General features: G+C 32.3%; 1 protein-coding gene across 1 annotated transcript in view; it reads right to left on the reverse strand.

The window, feature by feature from the left end:
• LOC126771038 (protein O-mannosyl-transferase TMTC1-like) overlaps window positions 1-10102 on the reverse strand; it is a 121842-nt gene extending 111740 nt beyond the window's left edge. Inside the window, exon 1 of the mRNA XM_050490693.1 lies at window positions 9835-10102. The gene's annotated coding sequence lies outside the window, so the exon portion shown is untranslated. The remainder of the gene's footprint in view (window positions 1-9834) is intronic.
• Between the last annotated feature and the right edge of the window lie 10320 nt (window positions 10103-20422).

Below are 20422 nucleotides of genomic sequence, written 5' to 3' on the forward strand. Positions count from 1 at the left end.
AAAAAAACTAACCATTTCTTTAATCATCAATGCACCACCACCCTTAGCAATTTTAATATTATAATATCCTTTGTGCCTGAAGTTACACTGAATCACTCAACCTTCAAACGAGAACACAACCTAACATTTTAAATATAATAATAATAACATCATTTAACAAAGTTTATAATCAACTTAACTTAAATAAACCTAATATTTATTTAAGTTAAGCTGATTATAAATTTTGTTTCAATGTTAATTAGTTTCGTGATATGATTTGTACAATTACCAACATTAAAATGATTTGACTTTTGTATAAATAGCCATATATTTACAATACTTATTGTTGTGTTATTGTTGATTGTGTTCTACTTAGTGTTATACTCATAATTATTGTTGGACTTGAGCAGAGTGGTTACTCTGCCTGTTTAATAAATATTATTTATAAGAACACAACACTTCTTTCGCTATCTTGGCTCACCTTCTTTTTCGGTATATAAAATTACTATAAATTACTTTTGTCTGTAAAAACATAATGAAAAAAAAAAAAATCATGTATGGACAGTATTTACAAAATTTGTAATCACACATCGGTGTTAAAACGTTATTGGAAAAGGTCGTATGTGAAATAATATGTAGTTAAATACAAACCATAATAACGTTTATAGTTGCTTGTGTATTTTATATCCGGTTCTTCTCAGTTGTATCTGCATCCCGAAACTGTTGTAGCTTTATATTCCATTTAATATCGTAACATTATGATTCAAAGTACTTATAACTTTATTCTATAAATAGTTGTAACCGCGGTTTTACCCGCGTATAGCTTAAATAAATCACTAAGAGTAGACGTATAATATTTCAGTATATACAAAATTTTTAGTTTTATTTTCATAGGATATTAGTATTTATTGGTTTTTACCGCACCCGGATCTAGATAGGCAACAAACCTTTGGCCATGAGAAAAACAGCATCCCCTTAAATCTATTTCGATATACTAAATAATTAAATGTTTTTCCCTGTATTTTATTTATTGTGACTGCAAGCAATACCTTCATAGGAAATTGTGTCCTTTTAAAACTGAAAAGTGAATCTGCGTATTTAAAAAAACGTATTTATTATCAACTAACCGACTAAGTATAAATTTAACAAAACAACAACAAAAAAATTTATGTCGTAACTTCAACACGAAATGTATATCACAATGGTTATTGGTAAATATTGAACTACTATTTATTAAGATTTAATTTATAGTAGACTGTTTTGATTGTTTGCAACTTCAAAATATATTTTTGATGTTTAATAATTATATTGTCAAAATACTTAATATACTGTAACAATATTCAAAATAAAATCCGTTTGAATTTTTATTATTGTTCTAAATCAAATTTAATTATTTTATGCAATAAGTAAAACTTAATTTCATTTGATTTCTGTTAGCAGCACCTTTTTTCACTCTGGAAAAACTCATTACTCCTTTCCCTCATGGGAACAGTGGGGGGGTATGTGGGACACGGCAGTGTCCAGGGCTCCGAGTGCACCCCGAACATCGGAATACCCACTAAAAAACCAGCGGTACCCTTTCCGTCTTAACGAGGAGCGCCACGGGATCGCTTTCGCATGCTACCGTGGCGCTCGCTGCCTCATTTTCTTGATCCAGCTCCTCAAGTTGGGACGTACCGCCTCCATTGCTTCCAGGCCCGCAGTACCCAGGCCCCAGATCCTCCTCCCATCGGATTATCTGGGCTTGGTAGAGCCTTGATCTACCCGAATTGCGCTGAATCTGGACGGTCGCCGTGGTCTTTCGATCCTCGACCCGGAAGTGGTATACCTCTGTTGTGAGTTGTGAATTGTGGTTGTGAGCGGTGAGCACGTCGACACATATCGAGGCACCGGACATTGCCATCAACCGCACTACACCGGCAAGAGGCGCCGGCATTGATCACGTTCCTCCACGTTGGGTAGGAGGCGGTCCAAGGTAGCGGCGGCGTTGACAAGCTTCAGGCCTAGTTGCACTAGTGCTGCCTGAAGCCCCATCCAGGAACAGGCCGAGATACTTCATCTGGGCCTGCACCTTGATCACCCCTCGAGGGGGGCCTCTCCGTGGACCATGGAAGAGGAGAGCCTCCGTTAACAGATTTAAAATATTTTTTTAATTAGTAACTCAGTTGATTTTATTGTGACGGTTATTGATTAGTCACGTGATCGGAATCGTTTGGAGGGGTAACTGTCACATTTTAATGGTTAGAGAGCGGTGAGACGGAAGCCCAATTCATTACAGAGAGCGATACAGTTCGGACCTTCCAAACATTGTAATTTGTGATTGCTGATTACCTACATAAAATACAAAAATTATCATACTGTATCTTTGTGGTAGTGTGGTAGGCCTGAGACCTACGCCATGGACCCTGTACCAGAAACTCCTACCGATGACGGGCGTGTCGCTGATCTATCGAAGATATCTATCGTGTTCCCCTCCTCTTACAACCCGGGTTCCTTCAAACGAGGCGTGAAGAGGCATCTTGCGGACCGGCAAGGCGGGGACGGCTAGTACAGAACATTCTTCCCGACTGTACTGGCCGTCGTCGCGTTTGGACTCTACTACCACTTACCATCAGGTGGAGTAGTCATTTGCCATCCCGGCGCATATAATAAAAAAAGACGCCGTCACATATATTATGATTCCGTGTAGGTAATTGTCAATAAATAAACTTAGTGAGCTATTTTTTTTAATCTATAACTTATAATTCGCTATTTTATATTTAAACTTGAATAAATTACTACTTTTTATTTGATTAGAGAGAGAGTCAAATAAAGGAGGCGGAGGCGGAAGCGCTTTTTGGTGTTACAAAAATAGAGTGGTATAATTAAAATCTACATTTTAAAACACGTACTGTACCAGCATAAGCTGAAATCTATTTAATATGATTGATCATATTTATTTGAGCTCAACTTACATTGGAAGATTCTAAATCTCTAAAACTGTCTATTTTTTAACGTTCATTTGTTCGTATTAACATTCGATCATCATCATTTTACAGACTATCATTTATAGGAAACTAAAGTTTCAACCAATTTCAACTGAACAGTTATTTTATACCATTTTTATCAAATAAATGTTCGATGTGAGTCTTTATATTGATATACCCTTTTTTATTTATAAATCGATTGAAAGAAAACACACTAAATTTTTAGTACAGTTTGCCACATTAGTGAAAACTGCACCCAAATCAAGCCGTTTTTAAGATTAATGCACTCAGATAAGCAGACAAACAGACAGCCTATATTTTAAGTTAGATCTCTAGCGATACATTGGTGAAAACCGCATTGAATTCTGTGCAGTAGTTATTGCGCGAAACGGCATACAGACAGACAAAAATCTAAAAAATGTTGTGTTGACTTCTATCTGACTTCTGACTGACCCATATTAGTTTTTTTTTCAATGTCTTTAATGTACCGACATCGGCCTGTTCGTACAATTTCATTATATGTATGTATAGATAAAGAACATTTTTATTTTGAAAACTTAAAAAAAAAAACATTATTTTTAGTGTAAATATACATTTTTATTTGAGTAAATATATATTTCTAAAAGTCGCTAGCATAATTAATTATTCTTTGTCACTATTTCACGTTACATTATCAAACATGTACATAACAAGCAACAACCTGTGAATGTCCTACTGCTAGGCTACATCCTACTCTATTTTTTTTTTTTTTTTGGAAGAAGCTTTTGTATGTGTGTAATGTGGTTTGGTGGGATACACAGGTGGCAAAATTTCAGTGAAATTAGACACATGCAGGTTTCATCGCGATGTGTTCCTTCACCGTCAAGCCCGAGATGAACTATAAACACAAATTAAGCACATGAAAATTCAGTAGTGCTTGCTCGGGTTGGAGCCACGATTATCGGCTAAGATTCGCGCGTTCTAACCACTAGACCATCTCGACTATTAAACATGTAAAGTTAGTTATTTAATCATAATAAATGTATATATAAGACTATGAGTGTACATCAGTTATATATTACAAGTTAATATTATTTTATATGTATATATTTTTATTTTTCTTGAGTTAATTGTTAGTACACACTGTCGGATTTTTGTTACGACCGTAATCTTTAATAATGGTTAGCTGGAAGTGATCACTGCAAGTGATAATGCCGCTTTTGCATAATTTATAATCTACCTGTTCTTTTTTTATTCTTTTTACATATTTTGCAATAAAGTCTTATAAATAAGTAAATATATTTTTCCTTCAACATTTTTCGCATTGCAATGTCGTTGAATTACAATTGAATGACGTCTAATGAAATTCTATAACGTCAAATAACATTCTAATCAACCTACAAAGTATTTCGAGTAACAAAAGGGTTTTCGATAGATCATTTAAAAACATTTGCCAAAGTTCCAGGCATAATGTGCTAAGACACAAGCTCGCCCACGACCTTTTTTTTTATTTACATTGAGCCTTAAGCCGTCTTAACGCTTAGTGGTAAATACCATAATCTACTTCCTTAGAAGATGGAGTATACTTTATACAAAAATAAATATTCGATCAACCTAAGGAAATTCAGAGACTACGTTTACATTTGTATACCGTAATTTTACTTGCGTTTTTGATTATACGTTTGGCCATATTGACTCACATTTATACTTAGTGCTCCGCTCCATAGAATGCTCTCAAATTCTTGTGCAAGCTCGTCTGGGTACATTCCATCCACTCATCAGATATTCTACCGCAAAACAGCAGTACTTAGTATTGTTGTGTTCCAGTTCGAAGAGTAAGTGAGCCAGTGTGATTACAGGCACAAGGGACACAACATCTTAGTTCCCAAAGTTGGTGGCGCATTGGCGATGTAAGCGATGGTTAACATGTTGTTACAATGCCAATGTCTATGGGCGTCGGAGACCACTTACCATCAGGTGGCCCATATGCTTATCCACCTACGTATATTATAAAAATAAAAAACTCACTGAACAGAACATGGAGTGTAAAAGCAAATAACTAAATCGGACGAGCAGTTCTTTAGTTTCACATATTGACATTAAAAACTCTACAGCTTTATTTATAAAATGCACGGTTTATGCTTCCTGTAATTTGCCACATTGATAACATTTATAGTCACTACATTGCTCTGCACAATAATACCGATAAATAACATTTAACTTTTCTTAATAAACAGATTATCTAAAGCAAAAAAGTATTATACAAATTGGAATTATAGTTTCTATGTTTAGATTGTTCAACCGTATAAACTCTTCAACAATTGTTATGTACATTACGTTATTATAATAAACAAAAGAAGTAAATAGTTACAAATAATAGTTTTACGCAGAGACGAATAATATAATAAATTAAACTTCATTAAACAGAGATATTGGAAATTTATTACAATAATATTGGACTATTATCTTTTAAACTGAACTTAATATACGTTTTTTCAATATTTAATTCAACAAAAACTTGAGGAAAAATACATAAAAATCTCCTTTCAATCTTCTAAAGTACGCATTCGAAGCATTTTTCACGTCGTCACATTAAGCAGATTTACGCTCCACTTTAACTTCATTACTTTAAAGGATTTTTCAATTTTGAAATGTATTAAATAACAAATGTTACTTTAAAGTACGAATCAAGTCTTATTCGAACATTTTTCACGGCGTCATGTCTGTCTTGAGTCTCCGGTCGTTCCATACTGGAACAGAAGTTATCACATTTCCAAGATTTATGTTCAGTCCACATCCTGTGCGGAACCACGTCGATCACTTTAAGTTTTAATGCATTTTATATCGACGGTCAATGTTATATTTTTTTAATAAAAATTATTCATAATTTTAATTCAGACGTTCTATAATATCCTTGCATACAATTTACAATTATTATTCATATCTGCTGAATCCAAAGTCATTATTCTTTTTTTCTTGTTTTTTTTTTAAACCCTTTTTTATATTCTAAGTTACCATTGAAGAGAAGAAATTAATTTACTCGCAATAGTTAGCTAGATGTAAGTTAAATTGCGTTATTCATGATAGGAAAAAACTTGACTTGGCAGTGTTAACCACAGCTAAGTTAGAATATTAAAATAATTCAAATTAAAAATACCTTTAATATTATAGGTTTATACACGTAGTCACAAATCAATTTCATGAAATCGCACAAAAATAAACTTCTAATAAAGCTATTTCACGAAGAAGCTAATCTGGACAAACGAGAAATATCTACCGTACATTTGTTATGGCAGAATGAACCAATCGTCTATAGTAAATAAACCGAAGTTTGTGGAGCGAAAATAGACAAAGAATCAGATACAGGTAAATAATTCCGTTGGAGTTGGTCAGGGGAAGCATCCGCGATTATCTCAAGGTTGGTTCCGAGTGAACCCGAGCGAGAAGAGCATTGTTTACTCAAATTCACTCGAGTACCATATAGTACCGTATAGTAGGTACTTTAATAATATTAAAAAAAGTCATGTTTCAGATGAGAAACGCTATAAGCCTCCAATTTTTATTTCGGTACCTATAGTAATATTGTGTCGTAAACAAATATAAGGTTGCCTTTGAAACATTTCATTTTAGGATAGATCACACTTTTTACGAGTACGCTCAAACCTTAACTATATAATATAACATTATTAACTAAATAATCTTTAATTTTTAAGACGTTTGCAGGAAATACGTTCATTGTTTCTTTTGATTTTGAATTTTATTGAATTTGATTCAGTGTTGAAATGATGCATGCGTTGACAAGAAACGAGTCAAATGATAGTTGGTTTTTTTAGTTAATTTTGTTTTCTGTTCAAAATAGGAATGAGCAATAACATTAATTTAATGATACAAACATTCTTGTTCATACTTTGTATGTTATGTACATACATTAAACCCTTTGTCATCCTTTGAGAAAACACGTAACCGAACTCTGATGAGCTCTAAACGTTTATATAAAATATTGTACGTCCAAATATTCGGATCCATTACAATAAGTTCCAAACAACAACTTAACAACTATCAATGAGAAAATCAACATGTTAAAATCGCTTGTTACGAAGAATGAGCATTCCAAATGACTACATTTGCTAGTCTAAAATTTGAAACCAAAGTGTACGCACAATATTATCAATCCGATAAATGTCACCCACCGAGTCCCAGAGTAGAGTCAAATAAAGTATCAAAATCACAAATACATAGCTATGGGGCCGCGACTCTTTCACACAAGATTAGCGCTCAATTCTTAGGTAAACGGCATTTCAAAAGCTATAAATTTCGATGGCTCGTTACTCCTGCGAGAACGCAGAAATTTATCGAAAATTAGTTTGAGAAACTCCAACGGGTTTGAAGATAAAGGTTAGATACGGCCAAGCTTATAGATTTCTAGTTTGTTCGTTCCTCGCTTAGATGTTGCAAAAGTTGTACATAATTTTATTAGAATAATTGATAATCGCGGTAGGTACGTATACGTATGTTGTATGTTATATTTAATCTGTATTAAATAATTAGTGTCACTGTAAATCAATTATTTTTATAATTTTATTCTTAATAAATTTTTAAAATCAAATCTTCATCGTTTTTGATGCAAATATTTTGTTGAATTTTTTAAACGTATGCGTATGGTCACATATCATAATAATGATCAAGACTATTATCGCCTATTTTTTTTTAATTCTACTACTGTTACTTGCTCGATCTGAAATATTCGTTGGAAAACATTCGACGAGCCGGTTGGCGTGGTTGGTAGATACTTGCCTTTTCACGCCGAAGGTTGTGAGTTCGATTCCCACCCAGGACAGACATTTGTGTGCATGTCTGGGTGTAATTTTCTATATAATTATATATTTACAAAAGAAAAGTAGTATATGTAGTATATCAGTTGTCTGGTTCCCATAGCACAAGCTTTATACAAGCTTAATTTGGGATCAAATGGCCGTGTGTGAAAAATGTCCCAGGATATTATTATTATTATTATTAATACAAATTTAGTTACTAAATCATTTAGAGAGTCCATAAATTTAAAATATTAAAGTGTTAGATCTGTAATAGAGCTTTGATCATAGCTAATACGTACATAGTTCATGAGTCGGTCTCGTTCCGTTCGGTATAAAATATGGTAGTTAAATATTTTAATGTATAAATGAAAATATTATTATGTCCTATTGCAAACATATTTTTTAATCCTTTTTGTCATTCGGGAATCATTGAGTAACAAACATACATGAATAAACATATATGCAAAACGGTTAAAGTTTTGTAAATATGGTGAAAGAAATCCCTCCGTAACCGTAACAGCCTGTGAATGTCCCACTGCTGGGCTAAAGGCCTCCTCTCCTCTTTTTGAGGAGAAGGTTTGGAGCTTATTCCACCACGCTGCTCCAATGCGGGTTGGTAGAATTCACATGTGGCAGAATTTCAGTGAAATTAGACACATGCAGGTTTCCTCACGATGTGATTTCGAAGAAATCCCTCGATATGTGTAAAATAGATTTCATTAAACTTTGTATATTTGAAAAAATAAGACAAATATTTTATATTTTACTTATTATCAATACCTTAAAAAACATTTATATTTAATATTAATTTTAAGTCTTACACTGAATGATATAAACGGATTATTTTTTTACTGAAAATACTGAATCAAATATTGAACAGCTTAAATATTATTTTAAGCATCTATAAATAACTCTATATTACTTTTTCATGTAAATATGTATAAAATATTAATATAAAAATATAAGTCGTAAGTATTTATAAGTCGTAAGTGTCTATTGTCTTCAAAAGACATATTTATACCTATTTATATATTATATATAGAAAATTATAATTTATTAATTTAACAAACTATCGAAACTGCTTAGGTTTTTACATATGTAGTCCACATTTGTAAACTAGCAATTCAAAAATCGAATCTATATCATTTCAATTTCGGTCATCAAACACGAAATGTTGAATCTAATTATGCTATCGTCAAAGGCCCAATCTACAAATGAAAGCTTATTGCAGAGTAACACTATTTCAAATACAAATACTGTCAACAAGTTGAAATATAACGTTTTGAACGCACAATAATCCTTTTATTTTTAATAAATTGCGTTACAAAAGAGTAAAACTTATGAATAAAAAAAATATACAGTAACAGTATTGAATTTTTTTTTTCTCAATCCGCTATAACTTTATAAACGAGATTCGTAAGAAAAACAAAAAAGGTTGTCTATTAAAATAGGATTGTAAAAATATACAACCCGCGTAAAATTCGATATCTGCCGTCGTGTTGATAAAAAAAAACTCAATCGTCAGGGATTCCGATCGTAAATATAATCCCTAAAATTCGTGGCAAACGCTCACATATAAAAAATAACCTGAACCAAATTTGTTGGTAATAAAAAATATGGCCAATAACGTCATTAGTATGCTATCTTTCCACACGCAATGCCACGTGCCAGTCGTTAAATAAAATGTTCAATACCATTGGAAGAGTAAAGGAGTTCTGAGATGGGTGATTGGGTGACAAGTATGTACTAAAATTTCTTCAACCTTTAATATTGAATGTAATATTTGGAATGGAATACAGACGTCCTGTTATCATCCGCTACGAGCTCTACGTATGGTAAGAAATTTCTATATTAATTTAAACGGGTGTTATAATATTTATCAAGTTATAGTGGATTAAGAGAATTCTTAAAATTTACTTTAAAATATACTTTTAAAGTTTAGTATTAAATGACCCCGATAAGTGTTTGGTTTACGCCTGATAAATAAATGGATACATTTAATACCTTATTACAAACATTCTTGACGAAAGTAATAAACAGTTTTATAATTAATTGTACAAAATAAATGTATGTGTATTTAAAATATTTATAGGTACCTTCCAGTTTTACAATCCCTCCTTTGTTCACTTAATGTAGAATCATTTTATCTTAACACTTAACAACTGTCTCGATGTCAACAAAGTTTCAAACTTAAAGTTTTATTAAAATGTCAGTGCGTTCATTTAATAATATTTTTTGATAACCGGCTTCGTTAAATTATTCACTTACAATCACGTTACAATTAAACAGGCTTAACAATACGATCATTACAAAGGACAACGCGAATAAGGCGACATTCGCCACATAAAGCCATAGTCGTGTGGCCCAGGCGATTTCTGTTCACCGACTGACGTTGGTGTACACGACACATCTGCATTTAAGAAGTCGCTATCGTTATGCGACTAATCGATTGGTCGGAGCGAGTACAACTATCTCCTATCTTACTCTCCGCTCTCTCGCTCTCGACTCACGCACGCGCATTACTCTATCGTTCTCTTTTAAAAGTGACGGAAAGTAAATAAACTCATACGATCTGTTTGTCGAGAAAAAAAGATGCTCTGAATATCAAAAATCAGATTACAGTGCCAAAGTAAATATTGAAACACATTACGTTGTTAGTTTTTATGTTAAGAACAAATGTAAATGTAAAATATAAGACATATAGATGAAAAAAGGGAAATCTTAGACCGTACTTAGGTTGAGGTTGTTGAAATGTAACTTGTTGCGCGGCGACTTTGTTCCAGCGATGAAAAGCCACGCACGCCGTTGCACGCTATTTCCATTTGTTACTTAGCCGTTGTAATTACTATGAGTGTTAACACTAAACTGCAAACATATTTCTCAGAAACATATCATTTATAAAAACTTTTATTAGATCATCGCATTAAAATTAATAAACATATAATATCTAAGAATGCTAAACATTTAACTATCAAATATTTTATTTGGTAAAATTGTTATGTGTGATTAGTTGACTTATAATAATTACCCTCTCATTCTTTATTCTAGTGGTAACTATCAATAATGTAAGATACTGTGTTCCGAATTACATAAAATGTCATATCAATTTGTTTGTTTTATTATTAGGTCCTTACACATGAAATTGGCGTTTTGTACGGGAGTAATATAAAGTCAATTCCTTTTTTGTAATATATATTTAATTAATCAAAGTATGCACCGTTGTCATTTATGTACTTTTGCCATCTCATAGGTAGTTCATTGATCTCTTTACTAAAAAAACCATGGGGGCCAGAATCAATAAATTCTTTGAAGGCGGCTTGGACTACCGCATAAGTAACTTTTTTTGAGTCAATTTTCGTTTAGGGCAGGATTTGGCTGGGTTTCCAGGGTTCAGCCATTGCGACGAGCGCTTCCGATTACCGTACAGTATCCACTTTTCATCACAAGAATTGACTCTATTTAAAATTCCTTCATTATTGTGTCGGTTGAACAATGTAACACAGCAGTCGACGCCTGTTTGCAAGTTCGATTCACTCAATTCATAAGGTGCCCATCGTTCAAATTTTTTTACTTTCCCGATTTGCTTTAAGTAAATTAAAACAATTTTATCACTTACCCTGAAGCCTGCAGCTATCTTTGAAGATATCTCTGAAGATATCTATGAAGATGTGATGGATCCGCTTCCACAATAGCCTTTAATTTTTCATTTTCTTTATTAACCCATTAATATTTTAAGTAAGGTTTGCCACAATACATTAGTGAAAACTGCACCCAAATCCGTTTTAAGACTAGTGTGCACAAACGCACAGACAAACAGATAAATAAACAAAATTTTTATAATCATTGTTTTGAGTTACATTGCGTTGATAAAGGCCCCGGTTATAATTTTACTCATATAACTTCCATGTACAGCGATCAGCTACAGATTTATTATATGTATAGAATAGTCGTTTAAGTTATCGTCAATAAATTCAATTTAAAATTTATATACGATTTCGCCACTAAAATGCACACTGGAAGTGAATGTCGGCTGAAAGATGCCTGAATATTCACAGTCGAGTTCCTACAAATATTCTCACGATCTGGACGCCAACATACGATTCAGAATCTAACTGACCTGAGAAAATCTTTGTAAAGAAAAATGTGAACAGTTTTTAGTACTTAGTAAATTATCTTTGTTACTGATCAAAGATATCAGAATACAGTTTGTACAATGCCAAGCCAATTAACTCAAGTCCTTTATTACATCTTTTTTAATAAAATTAAATAGATAGGCTGTAGGGCATTTTGGCCTCTTGATGGCAAGTGGTCACCGACGCATATAGACATTGGCGCCGTAAGAAATATTTACCATTCCTTACATCGCAAATGCGCCACCAACCTTGAGAACTGAGATGATGTCCCTTGTGCCTATAGTTACACTTGCTCTTTCGACCTTCAAACCGGAACACAATAACAACAACAAATATTAAGTTTTGCTATTTAGCGGTAGAATATCCGATGAGTGGATGGTAAAACCTTGGGCTTGCACTAAGTACTACCACCAAGCCTAGTAACTTTCGTTCTATATTTTCAAAATATAGAAGGAAAGTTAAAAGCATGAAATAAAATAGCAATCTATTAATAAATAAAAATAGTGATATTCTAAAAATTACATTTAAAAAGAAAGCTTCTATTTTTCATTTTATTGAAAAATTAACTCTTTAGAAAAAATACTGACTTTAGAATTGTCATTTTTCAACAAGATAAGCTTAATGCTACCAGCATACCAGCAAAATAGAAGACAATTTTCAGTTTTTTAGTTTCAAAATGAAAACTTGAAAGCTATGTCAACCATATAGATATAATAATTATAATTAAACTTATATATATATATCTAGTATGAACATCAACGAATACTAGATTCAAGGTTTTTTTTATTCATCTATATATTCAGATCTATAATAATATTATTGTACTTTTCTCTCGCATTAGAAACCTTCATAGAGGTACCCAAAATCCTACATAACCTGGTTCCCCTTGGGGGATTGGGATTCTTACCCACTAAAACCACTATTGTGGCCGTCTTCAGTACGGATCAGATAGGCTTTGGGATCGTGTTGATATAACGCATCCCAAAGCCTATCCCATGTGCTCCGCTCGTTGTTCTTCAGAGTTTTCCTCAGGGGCCGAAAGGCACACTCACTCCCCCTCATATTCCTCACTAGTGCGTATGGCAGCACGAGGCTAGACCAATTGCCTTTCTCCCCTGGGCCGTCTAAAATAGGACAAGCGAGGCCCCCATGCATCCATCCATCCATCATATATATAACTCAATTTAAGCATTTATTTTTATATTCACTTTAAATATATCCCTTGGTTGGTATAATTACAGCACATTACATTGGACATGTATGTTTGTGTATAATACGAAAATATGTGATTGTTTGTGCACATTGTGTTATACGTTTTATTATATTCTAATAACATATAATTGTACAATTTAATGATGTATATTATTCTATTTTTAGTCGAAATTATAACTTTATTTTATTCAATGTTTCGACAGAGATGCATATTATTTAATAATCACCGGCTATCTAAGCATGAATACGTGACGAGAAAACATTGTACCCCCTTTTTATGTACATATATTGCGCGCACGTGGGAGTGTAAGCTTAGGCACAGTTAAATTTTATATAAAAGCTTACTTTTATGCTGCCAATGTAAACAAAACGTCTGGCTCAAAAATAGCGCAAATAGCACAACGGTTGCGGGCGCCCCGCAAGTTCAATCCTGGCCACTTGGGCTATTGTCGTTCCGACCCCTAACAAAATGTACGCTTAATTGGAGTGGTAATATTAATAATTCCTTAAAAATATTGCCAGTATTCTATAAAAACAAATTATATATAACAAGCCATGAGGGATTTTAAAAGTCAATCAATAAATTGATCGAAATACTTTAATTTATCTGCTTAAATATTATCTATTATAAATTTTTGAATCAAATATAATATATAACAAGAAAATCATGTTTATTATGCAAGAAGACGTTGGATGAAATTAGCTTAGAATCGAAATCACCATTTATCCTCACGATGTACGAGGTGTGGAGTAATTTACGAACATACTAGTACATAACTTAACGCACGCGTACACAAGCATACACGCACACGATCGCAAGCATGCACATACAAGCATAAGTGCACACACACGCACAAATATACTTACAATACCCGTCAGTAAATATTGCACATCGATCATTAAAAAGAGACTAATTTTGGCTTCGTAGAGCGTTATCTTTGTTGAACGAAATTAGATAATTAGATAACCATAGACTTACATAAAAAAATCAGTTATGAGTAAAATTTATTATCATTTGGAAATCCATAAATCTGACTGATGACATCAAGCAGAAAATAGGAAGTTAAAAAAACTTAATACCTACGTGAACAACCTCTTTATCAAAAATGGAGATTTATCGTATGGAATGAACGCTTGCAGCTCTTATCTCGAACATTGGAAATGTTTGAATATGGATCGAGTATACGAAACTATAGCACGGATATTTTAATGCAGTCCATATTTTGGTTTTAAAAATTAACTTACTAAAGATCATCGTGTTTTTAAGGAGAAAAGAACTTTTTAAATAAACAATATATAAAACCTTTTCCATTAATAATATATATAAAAAAATTATCTACCCCATTGGCCATAGACTTCCTCAACTCTTGAGAAGAATGTTTAGAGCTTATTTCAGCACGCTGCACCAATATAGGGTAGAAACATGTTGCAGAAAATCCGACGCCCATATGTTTTCCTTTAGTGCCGAATACGAGAAAAAACACATGTTAAAATTTAGCCAACAGTGATTACCCGCAATATTCGGTTAAGATTCACGTTTTCTTGGGTTACTTCTACATACCTATTAAAATATATTAGAAGAAAGGCGATATGTAAAAACATATAAACATAAAAATATATAAAGACGATAATGTATTCAATTCAGAATAATTAAACGAGTATAGTATAGTAAGTCGTTTGAGATTTCATAATGATATTCTGCGGGAATCTAAAAACTATCTTCATCGTCTGGGTTCAACAATACAGAAGCATTTAATTAATAGAAACGGAACTATCGCTCCATGTATTTATTTGTGACACACACGCCTTTAAAATAATAAATATATTTCCTTTTTTCATAAAACCGGAGACATCAATCCTATATGATTCTTTCGTATATTTCATAAAGACTGGTAATTATAAAAAAAAATATTTATAATATTATTTACCCCGTCCATTTTTTTTTTATAGGCAAATGGGCGACCTGATGTTTAGTGGTCAACAACCCCCATAGACATTACCGATGCAAGAAATATTAAACATTCCTTACATGGCCAATGCGCCACCAACTTTTGGGTCGAAGAAGTTATGTCCCTTGTGACTGTACTTCCACTGGCTCACTCATCCTTCAAACCGGAACGCAATAACACTAAGTATTGCTATTTAGCAATAGAATATCTAATGAGTGGACGGTATCTACCCAGATGGACTTTCACAAAACCTTACCACCAAGTAAAATATTATGGACTAACAACAGAGCTTTGTAAAATTAAATCATCTATTACTAATCTATTGATTTACGGTAGCTTTCTCTTCGAACAATAAGACAGTTGTTGTCAAGTCGATGCCATTTAAACAGACGTCCGAAAACCTTTAATACCTTTTGATAAAGTTAACCACTCGACCTTATTTAAAAAAATACCTGTCTCAGTGGAAATAAGGGAAATTTATTAAATCTTTTTTACTCATATCTTTTCAACAGATCACAGAAAGTAGTAATTAATGGATATAAATATGTCAATGTCACTTTAATAATATCAGACATGCCTCAGGGTTCAATTTTGGGTCTTCTTGTGTATATTATTTTTATTTATGACATTACCAAGTTTTTGAAGCACAACAAGTTTTTAATATATGCTGAAAACTTAAATATTTACAGGATCATCAAAATACGATTCACTCAGTTAATTAAATAAAGGATCTTAGCGTAAGTAAGTTAACATTCGACATACATGTTGAGAACATAAGTGAGAAACGTTTAAGGACTCTATTTATTTATTGATGAAATAATTCTGTACTTTCTTTTTTTATTATTATACATTACTGTTGTCTGGTTTTTTTTTTTCAATAAATAAAATTAAGTAAATATATTTCTTAATAACTTTATTTTATAAAAATGTCATCCACTCCGATTTTGAATGTCTTTTTACTTAATATATTTGTTGTTATTTATATAAATAACATAATTTTCACATTGACGTTAGTTTCGTTTTGGGAATTTGGCAAGTAGTCCAAGTTTTGATCAATGAGTAGGAAACTTATGGGAATGTATCCTGACTTAACAACTCATCCAATATCAGTTTTGTCTTCTGCAAGGCACCGGCAATCAGTAAAATTCTTGAGCCTGATGTGACTCTTAAGTTACAAGCGGTATGGTGTATTCTATAAGTGTCGTCATACTTCTGTTGCTTTTAATTAATCATGTTTTGTTTCAAATGTTAATTTTTCTGTAACTGTTAGAAGTGAATATCATACTTTTAAAGTTTGTGACATACTTTCACAAACCAAAATGATAGTTGATTTTGATAAAACATTAACAAAATCGGTCGTAATCATGTTAGAAAATTACAATTTTGTAGCTTTCAAATGTTGTCTATTATCGAAAGATTATATCTTCCAATGAATCAGTTGAAATAAATTTAATGCCTTTAAACGAAAAGTTTTGAATATGACTTCATGTCAAAACGTTCATCGTTTTATGGTTATTCTATTTTTATATTTGTTCACCGCAAACATCAAAGCTCTTTCAGCTCCATAACCAAGGTAGTAGATGAATACAGGCTTTTACTTTTACTAATGACGTTCCAAAAACCAGTTACCCTTTTTAGATCTTAGATCCAGTTACTCTATGATATTTTTTTTCGTTATTATCAAATAACTGTTCCTTTTTATGCTTTTAACAAACAGAAATGAAACTCAGATCGGTGTATTGTAAATAATTTCGATATACTGCTATTTACTTACTTCTTATACCTTTTTTTTCACCTACGTTAAGTCCTCTTGTATCTTGTGTCACATTTCTTCTCAATAAAATTGTTATTAAGTAGTGTTTACACACACACACACACATATAGCCGAGATGGCCCTGTGGTAAGAACGCGTGAATCTTAACCGATGATCGTGGGTTCAAGCCCGGGCAAGCACCACTGACTTTTCATGTGCTTAATTTGTAATTATAATTCATCTCGTGCTTTACGGTGAAGGAAAACATCGTGAGGAAACCTGCATGTGCCTAATTTCATTTAAATTCTGCCACATGTGTATTCCACCAACCCGCACTGGAGCAGCGTGGTGGAATAAGCTCCAAACCTTCTCCTCAAAAAAAAAAAAAAAAAAGGGAGAGGAGGCCTTAGCCCAGCAGTGGGACATTTACAGGCTGTTACTGTACACACACACACACACATATATATATATATATATTTTTATAATACCTGTCAAAAAATATTGCACATCGATCATTGAAAAGAAATAATCTAATAATTTCGATTTCGTAGAGCGTTATCTTTGTTGCACTAACAACCCAGTATCTATGAGGAGGTGTTAAAACAATTATTAGTTTCTGTGTAATTCAATAAAATACATCAATACTTTCTATAAGCGCTATCTTTAGATAAGATTAGGAAAAATAAAACGAAAATATCGTTTTTGTATCATGTTGATGTATTTTTTCTAAAAGTTATAGATGTAGTATACATTAGCACCATATACATATATATAAATTTAATCATTTAAATTCTCAAATCATTCCACTTCTTCCATTTCACTATGTGTACTCTCATTGTCACTGTCAGCTGTATTTATCACAAGTCTATCAGTGTAATTGTCTAAATCGTGTTGAATTATTCGATATTCATTTCCACATTTCATCGCGTTAGCGCAAACCTATTTCCATTCTTCAGCCCGGATCATGTATACTTTTTCAGTCAATAATTTTTACCGTAGTTAAATTCATATCCACGTTTCTACTGGCGGTTCCAGCCTTTCATTTGAGACCATATATTTTCAATTGGATTAAAATCGGGATGATATGGTGACAATCACAGTGTTCAACAAGTACTGTGTCCACGCAAAACTCTGTAAGCCTCTCGTAGTGATGACATATAAAATCGTAAATCTAGGTTGTTGTAAATATTGAGTCAACTGGAATTTCGTGTCTTAATGAACGTGTCTTAGTGTGCGACATAATTAGTTGATTGACTCTTTTCAAATGTCGATGTGCAACATTTATTAACAGCGCCTATATTTATAACCGCATACATATTTAGTTTTTTCGTTTATATCTTAAAAACGTATATCGTCTATCAAAAAAAAATTTCAACAAAAATAGACGAAGCATTTTAATTGCCTGCACCGGCGCGGACCTCTTTCAGTTGGTTGAATGGAGCTTGAAACGCTAGAAGTAACTTGAAACGCACTCAAAACGTTGGTTTTTCAACTAAGCCGTGTGTCCCATAGTGGGCCCGATACTTCTGTCGGGCTCTTAACATTTAGCCGGGAGCTGTATCAAACGACGCGGAAATTCCCACTTACTCCCTGATTGCCACACTACGGGGGTTAATGACATTGTTGATACGGTGGGCCGAATACATTTTATTTTGCGCACTAACGGCTTACCGCTTATTCGCAGATATTTTTGCTTTTCACATTATAATTTAAAAATTTATTCATTTATTTATTTAGGATTTCCAACAAAGGATAACTAATGAGTTCATTATATCATGGAATAATGTTTTAAAATATGTGTGCTCCTTCAATTACAGAAGGTGGTCTTCTGTTATTGAAGGAGCACATTAATATCAAACACATTAATAATGACTAAACAGAATTTAAAAAAAAATGTTTCATAGTTGTACTCAATAAATTAATATAGAACCAATATATTTTTTTTATTTTTACTTTGTTACTAGTGTTTGAACCCTGTACCTCGGGATTTGTGGCATTGTTGGTATTGGTTTTAAGCATTGATTAAACAATTATTACTAAAACATTTAAATAAATTTAAAGTTATTATAAATTGAACTATATATTTAAACAGAAAGACATTTAAATTGCTACACTAATCAAATAATAAATAAAGGTATTCAAATACAGCAATATCATCAGCAAATTATTCTTTACAAGAGCTTGCGGACACGAAAGACAACATAGAACCGATTTTCAATTGGTAAAATTTAGTCTTTACATATAAATAATATATATAAAGAACTTTTATTATATACACAAATATATATAAATAAGGGATTTATTGTAACTAAGTGATTACCTTAGTAATTCACTTATTTTATAAATAATAAACGATAAAAAAGGATGGTTCTATGATCTTAATCGAATCGACTCGTTCAATGTGATGATTATATTCATATGCTTTTTTGATATTTGAAAAACTTGTTACACTGAGCATGGTTTATATATTTTTTACTAACTGCGGGCAAAACCGTGACGACTCACTTGGACTCTTCATAAAATTTGTTATTAATTGATGTAATTGTAATTTTATATTTAACTGTAATTTATGTTCATTGTCTCACTGGTGTACGTACTCTTATCATTAAGTCGTAAACTAAACACTACTTAAGTTGACAGTCGGTTGTCAACCAGATGCTCTAACTTGATTAATAGGCGATTTGGGAGAGCCTCATTAATACACAAGCCGATTTAAGCCCCATAATGCCTTCATCATAATCAAACAAAGAGATTTGTCGACGTGATTGATTTCGGTATCGAAAATTGTTTGTGCCCCGTTTAATCGTTGAATTGTTTTAATTTTATTGAACTACTCCACAAACGTTAGCTGAATTTTTACTTTGAATCGGTAACATATAAATTGGAGGCCTTAATTTAAATGTTACGGATTAACTACCCATACGTGATTTAATGTATACCTAATTTACAGAATATGTAAATACAAATATTTTTCTATTAAAAAAACTATACGTAGGTAACCAAGATTTGTTTCATACCCGATTTGTTTATAAATATATTTTAGATATGTTTATAAAATATATATATTGTTTACAAAATATATTTATATACTTATTTTTTATTTTATTTACGTAATATAGTGATTTATAATATTATAAATCACAATATTACGTAAACAATTCAAAAATCGGAAGGTGGAAAGCGTCAACTAACTGTAAACCAATATTAGCTAAAGCCTTATTGAATAAAAAATACTGAGATCAGAATTCAATTGCCAATAGTACCTATGAAAACAAAAAATGTTGATGCGAGTTTCTAATAAAAGCTTATGAGTAATAGTTTTTTTTTTTTGTCTAAATTCAATCTTAACATATACTCAATATAATATGCGAGACCATCGGAGCAGCAACTTTATGATTTAGGGCCCGTAATACCTATAATATCAAACAAGTCGGTTTGTTTCGGGAAACATGTGTGCGGTGAGTTATTTAAAATGACTTTTCTCGTTCCTCATATTTGTGATGTACAAGTTCAATAAAAAATGTAATGGAATACACTCAAAATAAAGGAATATAAATGTCCCACAGCTGGGATATTGTCTATTTTTCTTCCGAGACCTTTTTCTTCAATACCGGACAGGCGATAAATGATATACACA

Source organism: Nymphalis io, chromosome 10 (assembly GCF_905147045.1).
Source record: "Nymphalis io chromosome 10, ilAglIoxx1.1, whole genome shotgun sequence".
Taxonomy (NCBI): Eukaryota; Metazoa; Arthropoda; class Insecta; order Lepidoptera; family Nymphalidae; genus Nymphalis; species Nymphalis io.